Source organism: Ixodes scapularis, unplaced genomic scaffold (genome assembly GCF_016920785.2).
Source record: "Ixodes scapularis isolate PalLabHiFi unplaced genomic scaffold, ASM1692078v2 PGA_scaffold0__279_contigs__length_252992795, whole genome shotgun sequence".
NCBI classification, from domain to species: Eukaryota; Metazoa; Arthropoda; class Arachnida; order Ixodida; family Ixodidae; genus Ixodes; species Ixodes scapularis.
Window position 1 is genome coordinate 227,867,020 of NW_024609835.1, and position 8,720 is coordinate 227,875,739.

The following is an 8,720-nucleotide window of genomic DNA, read 5'->3' on the forward strand; positions in this document are numbered from 1 at the left end:
AGCTTTCTATTTCCTGCAATGGCATCGAACGTTGCCACCGTCTTGGCTCACGCATAGATGGTAAGATCAGACTTGTAATTTTTAAAGTGATAGACCATAGAGAAAAAATATTAATCCTTTAAAACGCACCAAGACTTAAGGGCACTCGTGTGTTCATCAACGAAGATTTTTCCCTTCGCGTGCGAAATATTCGCAGTCAGCTATGGCGTCGTACGGCTGATTTTAGACAGAACAGTGTGAAGGTGGTTTTGCGCGACGATTATGCACTTGTCAATAATACTCGCTATACGTGGGATGTGTCTAACAACTGCCTTGTAAGGGTCAATCTTCCTCGCCTTCCGAATAATTCTAATTGACTTCCTTATGAAAACTCGTTTACTTTATTGAATCTTAATGCCAGGAGCATTCTCCCAAAGTCCACTGAATTTGGTGGTATTGCAACTGCTTATTACCCTCATGTGATTTGTGTCACTGAAACGTGGTTGCATGACTCAGTTCTTGACTGCGAATTTACTCCACCTAACTACATTGTTGTGCGTTGCGATCGGTCATGTGGTAGGGGTGGTGGTGTTGCTTTATTTTTTAGGTCTGGTGTTAGTTTTTCTGTTCTTCCTGGCTTACCTAACACTGAGTCACTCTGGTGTAAAGCTTATATCGATAAATTTGTTCTTGTTATTGGGGCAGTTTATAGAGCCCCGGGAACTTCCCCTCAGGTTATTTTTGATATTCACGATTACATTTTAAAGCATAACTTCGGTGGTGGTAAATTCGTTCTGACTTGAGATTTTAACACACCTGACGTAAATTGGAAAACGTTAATAGTTGGTAGTCGTGATAAAATTATATGTGATTCACTTGTTGATACTGCATTGTCATTCGAATTAGATCAAGTTGTTAGTGAATGCACTAGAGAGAACTCAACTCTTGACCTAGTTTTTCTTAGCAACACCATTGCCAAATCTGGTTATGAGTGCAAAGTTGTTGATGGTATTTCAGACCACAGAGCTGTTGTTGTGACACTTAATATTCGTGCCTTACACCTAAAACCCGAGATTGTTACTGTTTTAGACTTTAACAGAGCCAATGACGAGTCAATTCTTGACGAACTTTGTTTTGGCTTTGATGATTTCGAGACCTTTAGCCGTGACTATAATGTTGATGTGTTGCTTAGCAAATTTTGCTCATTAGTAAATGATTGTATTAAACGATTTGTACCAGTCAAATATAAAAAGACAAATCAAGCCCAGCCATGGATTACTAGAGAGGTATTCCAATTAACCCGCAGGCTAAAAATAATCGGAAATTAAAACTTAGTGATAGTCCTTCGAACGTCAAACGGTTTGAAAGCCTAAAAAATAGATTAGTGGAAACAATGACAGCTGCTAAATATACTTATTTCAACGTTACATTGACTAACTTTATGAAGTCAAATGCGGCTAAGTTTTGGAGGTCGATCCTTCCTAAAAATGACATTTCCCGCTGTTTTATTATTGAAGATGAATGTGTCACTGACCCCGTAGACGTTTTGAATGGCTTTAATGCACATTTTCAGTCCGCATTCACTGAAGATAACGGTTGTCAACCTTCCTTTTCTTTCAATCTCCCGTGTTCGTCGTTAGAAGACATTCCCATCAGTACTTTTGGCGTCCTCCATTTGCTCCTAAACATTGACTGCAAAAAAAGCGCAGGTCCCGATGGTGTTCCTAATTCATTTCTTCGCCGTTACTCTCTTTGGACATCGAGATACTTGGCCTTAATCTTCGAGAAGTCTCTCTCTACTGGAAGAATTCCTAAACCTTGGAAATCAACCAGAGTTGTTCCCATTTTTTAATCTGGAAACAAACAGAGCCTTCTCAGTTACAGACCTATTTCATTGACCTTTACCTGTACTAAGCTCCTCGAGCATATAGTCTACTCCCATGTTTCCGAATACCTCGAATGCAATTCAATTATCTGCCCTCAGCAACACGGTTTCCGTCGTCATTTTTCAACCATCACGCAACTACTGGAATTCACTCATGATATCACCACGACTTTAAATAAAAAAAGACAGGTTGATGCCATATTCATAGATTATTCGAAGGCATTCGATAAAGTTTCTCATTCCAAACTACTTTTGAAGTTAAAGGTCATACTTAAAAATCCCCTTTAACTCGACAGGATCACTGAGTATTTAAAAGACCGGTCACAGTTTTCCCATAAGGAACAGTTTGTTCCTTATGGGAATGCTAATTCATCAGAAGCTACGGTTAGTTCAGGTGTTCCGCAAGGATCCGTATTAGGGCCCCTTTTATTTCTCCTGTATATTAATGATATTGTAGATAACATTCCCGTTAAAGTTCGTCTTTATGCCGATGACTGCGTCCTATATAACGATATTCATTCGGCTAATGACCAATTGTTACTTAATGAATCCTTCGCACGCTTCTTCAATTGGACCAAGCAATGGCGAATGGAAATACATTTTGAAAAATCTGTGTTTATGAAATTTACGAATAAGAAATCACCTTTCGTTTTTAGCTATGGCATTGATGAAATAGCACTAAGGGAGGTAAGCGACTTCAAATATTTAGGTAATATTTTTACTTCCAACCTAAAATGAGATAGGCACGTCGACTATATTTGCTCCCGCGCCCTTAGAAAATTGGGCCATGTTAAACGTACGTTAATAAATTCGTCTAAAGAGGTAAAATTAACCGCTTTCAAAACTCTCCTGAGGCCGATTTTGAAGTACGGTTCGGTGGTCTGGGACGTTCATTTAAAAAAGGACATTAATATCATTGACTCTGTTCAAGCTAAGTCTATCCGATTTATTTCCAATCGATATGATCGACACTTTTCACCTTCATCCGCTTTGCCAACATTAGGGCTAGAATCTTTATTGTTAGGGCGAACTATCGAGCGATTCAAGTTGGTATATAGATTTGTTAATAATGAAAATGGCATTGAATGTATGACGTATATTTCCTTCTCAGAAATTTCGCGCACTAGGCGTTACCATCCCTTAAATAATGTACCCTTTCGTTCTCACGTTAACTGTTTCAAAAATTCCTTTTTTCCGCGCACTGTTGAGCTGTGGAATAGTATTGACGGTGCTACACGTATGCTCCAGTATGACGACTTTGTTATAAAATTCGCGAAAGTTGACTTCCTTTGATGTTTGGTGTTTCTGGCGAATCATTATGTTGTTGAATATGTTCTCGTTTATTGTTCTCTCTACTCATGTTTTTAGTTGTGTAACCCACTCCTGCAATGACCTCAACTGAGGTCGCAGTATACATAAATAAATAAATAAAATAAAAGAAACCTGATTTCGTGAAAAAACAGTGAGTCGTCAAAACATTACTTGCAACTGAAACTGTGGAGGAACATGAAAACCGGACTTTGAACTTTGAAAACTTGGACCTAAAAGAAATTCAAAACCTTCAACACTTTTTTTTCGGACTTTTTTTTTATTTATCGTTAAAAGAGAATCGAAACCTTCAAACTTTTCGAACTTTATGTAGAAAGAAGTTCGAAGTATTCCATTTTGTTAGCTTTATGTTTATACAAATTCGAAGCGTTGGATTTTTCAAATTTTATATCTATATAATTTCGAAATCTTCGATTTTTCGAATTTCACATCTGAGGAAATTCGAAACCTTCGTATATCTCGATTTTCAAGTTCGGAAAGTTCGAAAACTTCAAATTTATTGAACCACAAGTGAAAAGATATTCGAAATATTCAAACCCGACATTTTAGAAACCGTGAAAGCTTCGAACTTTTCGAATTCGAAACTCCACTGTGATCGAAAGTTGCCAACTTTTCGAATTCAAACCTCGGTCGGTACGAAAATATCGAAATATTTCGAATTCGAACCTCAGTTCGTTTCGAAAGTGTCGAAACCTTTCGATATCGAACCGGAATGGGCAGTATTTCAAATACAAGTATTTGAAATACGTATTTCAAATACTTTGTGTATTTTGTGTTTGTATTTAATTACAAATTGGGTAATGTATTTGATGTGTGTATTTAAATACTAAAATGTGGGTATTTCAAATACAATTGTAATTAAATACAATTTTGTGGGCGAAGATACATCCCTCAAATTTATTGTCACTGTCTAGAGCAGGAACAAAACCATGTTCTGCACCGAATGCAGTGTCCCTTAATCAAGCACAAACGTTTAAAGACTGTGTTTACGGTGCTAGTCCAGGGCAAGAATAGTGAAGAAATCGACGCCCTTAGCAAAAAGAGGCCGTACTTCAAATGAAGTTGAAATGTATTGAATACGAGTATTCATTTTGTATTCATTCTGTATTATTTTGGCCGCACTCGAAATAAGCGCGTAATGTATTTAAAGTTAATCATAAATATCATTCAGAAACTGTTTCAAATACAGCAAAAATATAATTCTTTCAATGTCAAAATACCATCGGTGTATTCAAAACTGACCAAAAACACATTTACAACTTACAGCTAAAGAATTTAAAAGTTATCAGAAATGTAATGCTAAATATGCTAAAAATGAAGTAAAAATATGCTAAAATTATATCTGAAATATATCAAGAATTACTAGATTGTATGGTAGAATAGCATTTTAAGTAGGTCAAAAATTACCTTCAAATATACTAAAAGTGACTTGGAAGTATGTACCAAAAATACTAACCAAATCTATTTTACATGCATCTAGATAATACGATATTAATATGCGTGAACTACTGCTCCAAGCCTTCCTGGTTGTAGTGGTGTTCGGCTGCACACATACCGTGAGTAGAAATGTTACATGGTTTGCTCAACTAACACACCTGAGAAAGTCAAGGTGCCCAGTTGGGACAGCTCAACAAAAGAGGTCTGTGCCAAGTGTCTCATCATGCAAAGCAGGATTGCAAAATAACCCAGAGCTCAGTTACAATTGTCAATTTTTTTTTATTTCTCAGTGATACGATTCAGAAATAGGCAGGCTTCTTCTTCAGTGAGGAGGCCGCATTGTTGCACTTTCGTCTTAGGTGCCTCCTGATATTCCCTTCACATTCTCCAGGAAATTTGTTCATGACGTAGACTGAAAAGAAACAAGTCAAATAATTACATGAGGCTTCTTAAGTTTCTGAAAGAATCTGATCAATCATTAGTTTCTATGGTACAGTAAATAACAGTGTTCCAGGACCGGCCACGTACCTTACTAGAATCAACATCCCAGCTGAGACTGTGTTAAAGAAACACAACGCACACCTAGTGTATGCGTGAAGTAGAACGCTATAGACAACTAGCCTCAGCTGAGACCAGATCAAGCAAGCTGGTTAAGGGGTTTTGATACTGTATAAGTGGTAATCATTAAGAAAATGGCCATTGGTTTTCTCGTTATTCCAGAACATTAGCCCAAAGGAGGGATTGGGAATACACAATCACATTTTCATTTAGAACCTAGTCCTAACAACACTAATGTTTTTAGAAAGCAGTGATGTGATTTATTCGTCATTTTGTACCACCTTATGGAGCAGCTAAAAGTCTGTCTTAGATCAGCAAAATAGCTATTTGCAGATCTAAGACAAAGCTAAGTATAAACTTTACTCTCATTCGTTCCAGTCCAATTATAAGATTCATATCAGATCAAAGACAATGCTCCTTTCCCACCTCTCTGCATCTGCTATTAGCATTACGGAAGACAGCATTCAACCCTCAACTGGCCTATGTGCTTAAAATCTTCAGACACAGGAGCAAGGATGTCATAAGAAAAGCCTTTTTCTAGGTATTGTTGTAGCAGCAGTCTTATACACAATTGGATTGAATGATGTAGAGTGACTATCTGAAAATTTATTCGAAGTATGAATTTGATGGCAAATTTAGTCCGCTGAAATTGTGTGAGACTATAATAAACATAGTAAATAATTGTATGCCTTATTCAAGTTCAGAAGTTAAAAAAACTACAAACCTTGATAGCTACAAAATATTTTCACATAACTGTGCTTACTAATGAAATAGTTACACAGAGATTCATGATTACGGCAGATCACATAGGCAATGACTGTTGTCTTAAAAATCCAGAACTCTCTAAAGTTGTTCTCAAACCTCCCTTTCACTGCTGAAGTTGGCGAAGGTATAAGTTATTTTGTGACAGTACACTTGGGACAGCTCGAGGCCTATACGAAAATAGGGACTAAATGAGCGATTTCACATAAAAGCAAAACATACACCCTATTGCAAGGCTGGGCACCACTACCATTTCTTTGGTGGTGCAGGTAAGCATGTGCAGTTGCAAGCTTTCCAAACTTGCCGTTACACACCTGCTGCACGTGCTTGCATGCTCGAAGCTCCCGCCAGAACACAAGCTCACAATTAATTCAGTTTTTAAAGGGATACTTCAACGAAATTTGAAATATTCCCGTCGTGTTCAAAAATAGGTTCAATATGATCCACAATATCCGTAAATGACAATTGCACGTTTGTATTTTGATCCGGGTGGCTGTATTTTTCGTTTTAAACGGCCCACACTGGCAAGCGCTCGGAGAAGGCCCAGCGGAGACCACGTGACATCCAACGCAATCGTGACGTAGGTCGTCTCGGGACGAGAAAAGCTACGGCGAGGCTGATGTCGAGAGGATGGCCTAGTCGTTCCAGTCACCAAAGCGGCTGCTTTGTACGAATTTTGAGTGACGGGTTAATCTTCTATAATCTTGTAGGGGGACAATAGCGAATTCCGTGACCCACAAAAGAGATTCTCGGGAAGAGGGGGGTTCCTCCTGCCCCTCTTCTCTGTACTGCCAACCAATTTTGTACAAAACTGCAAAGAGTATGCCAGTTTCCACAGAAAGATAATTTGGATAGCATATTATTTGAAGCACTAATTGAAAGCTTTTTGTAAATTTACACAAACCCACCGTAACAACGCAGCAGTGTAAGGCTTCTGAGCTTGTGGTATCTTTAAAGCAAAATAAGCTTCTGTGCAGTTCTGGCTCAAAATTTCCAAATGTTGATAAAATGTAGCATGATGTACCAGAGTTAATATTTTGGGGCAAATGGCGCAGCAATCCCATAAACTGATGTAGCTTTGTCTGCAGAGTTTGGACTACGTTAAGAGCTTCAGAGTCGAATCATACTTCAAATGGTCGTCACACGCAGATAAGTTAACAAGGCCAAGTACAGACATCCTCACCGACAATGTCATCCACAGTTTCTTTGTGCAGGGGCTCTTTTCCTTCTCCAAAGGTCGAGCCCCTCAGGCTTTGAGTACCCAGGGTCGTCTGGCCGAAAACCATCTCTGCCAGTTCTTGTGTGAAAATTGATGGCCCAGCGTTTTGTAACCTTACCATCCTTATGGCAGGCAAAAGTGTGTTGCCAAACTTCAACTGTGACGGAGAGAAAAGACAGATGACAGGTTTTAGACTTAAATCGTTCCATACTATAAATCAAATTTATGAGGTGAATAAAAAAAGCAATTCAGTGTGTTTACTCCCGAACTAAGAGAACAAGCAACACACCCGAGTGTGCTATTTGAAAGCCTCTGGCGTCGCTTGAAGCTTTCTTTAAACTGCTTTCAGTTCAATCATATTCACACCAAATTTGCCTTGCAGCAGCATCCTATTTCATGGAAAGGGGTCTTTATTGGGAAACCGTTACCGTTACAAAGGAATGAGAAAACAAGGAATAGCTCCGAAACCAGAAACAAATTTAAAAGAAGTTTTGAATTTGAATCTTAAAAACCTCTAAGACAAGTGGGCTGCTGGCAAAAATCCCACGTTCAGAGACCTCTGCACTAAACTATAGTCGGGAACAAGATCAGAAGAACAGGATTCAATTGTCCCACCTCCTGTGCACGCTTCCAGCCTTCCACGATGCATCACTCTTCCTGTGTGCACTAGCAGCCAAATTTAAACGTAAGACAATGAGCGCATGCTGGAGGCAGGACAATGAAAAAAGACGCCCTGTGCTTCTTGTGTTGTCACTGACTAAGGGTCTAACCACTTGCACGATTTTCCTGTTTGAACAGAAGTCTCCAGATCATGACATATACGTCAACATCAATGAATTCCTAAAGAAAAAAAAAAAAAAACCAAGAACACCTCCAATAAAAAGTTGGGCAAATTCAACAGGCCCAGCTTGACGGACTGCGCATTTTACGATCATGCTGTTAGTATCTCTTGCCAAGGCCGTGTGCGCTGTGCGCACACGGCCACTTTAGATAAAAGCATGCATGACTGGATGCTTACAGGTTCTACTGGATGCTTAATGAGGTACAACTAAAACTAAAAAGAAGCTAAATCTGGAATTTCACTATAATAGAGCTAAACACCACAGTAGTAAAGTCAATCTAGACTTACAGTCTCAGCTGGTCCATTGTTGGCAGCTGTTGCACCAGCCGCCACACCAGTTAGCATTTTATCCACAATGCCTGGAAGCCCTACAAAACAAAAGCACACTATATGAAGTGAACATGTTAGCACTGCTTCAATGGTGCCCATACATATTTGTTTGATGCACTTGGGATGACACATAAAAAACGTCACCTCCTATAGACCGTTCCATTAGGGTCATAGCAGAGAGGGTAATAGAGAGAAAAAATGCCCTCTCCCTCTCACCCCGCATGTCGCCTGCTCCACCGAGTGGGCAGTACCTGCCATCCGGCTGGCGTGCAAATTGTTTAAAATCGCGTCATTTTGGAAATTTCAAGCGCAGATGCGCAGATTTTGGCATGCCAGTTATTGTGTAATACTATGCTAGATAAAAAGACTAACAGGGTCCA

The 8,720-nt window shown here is 39.0% G+C and overlaps 1 pseudogene; it reads left to right on the forward strand.

Annotated features, from left to right (window-relative positions):
- Positions 1-380: 380 nt before the first annotated feature.
- Positions 381-1,307, forward strand: LOC115317283 (annotated as a pseudogene).
- Positions 1,308-8,720: the final 7,413 nt, after the last annotated feature.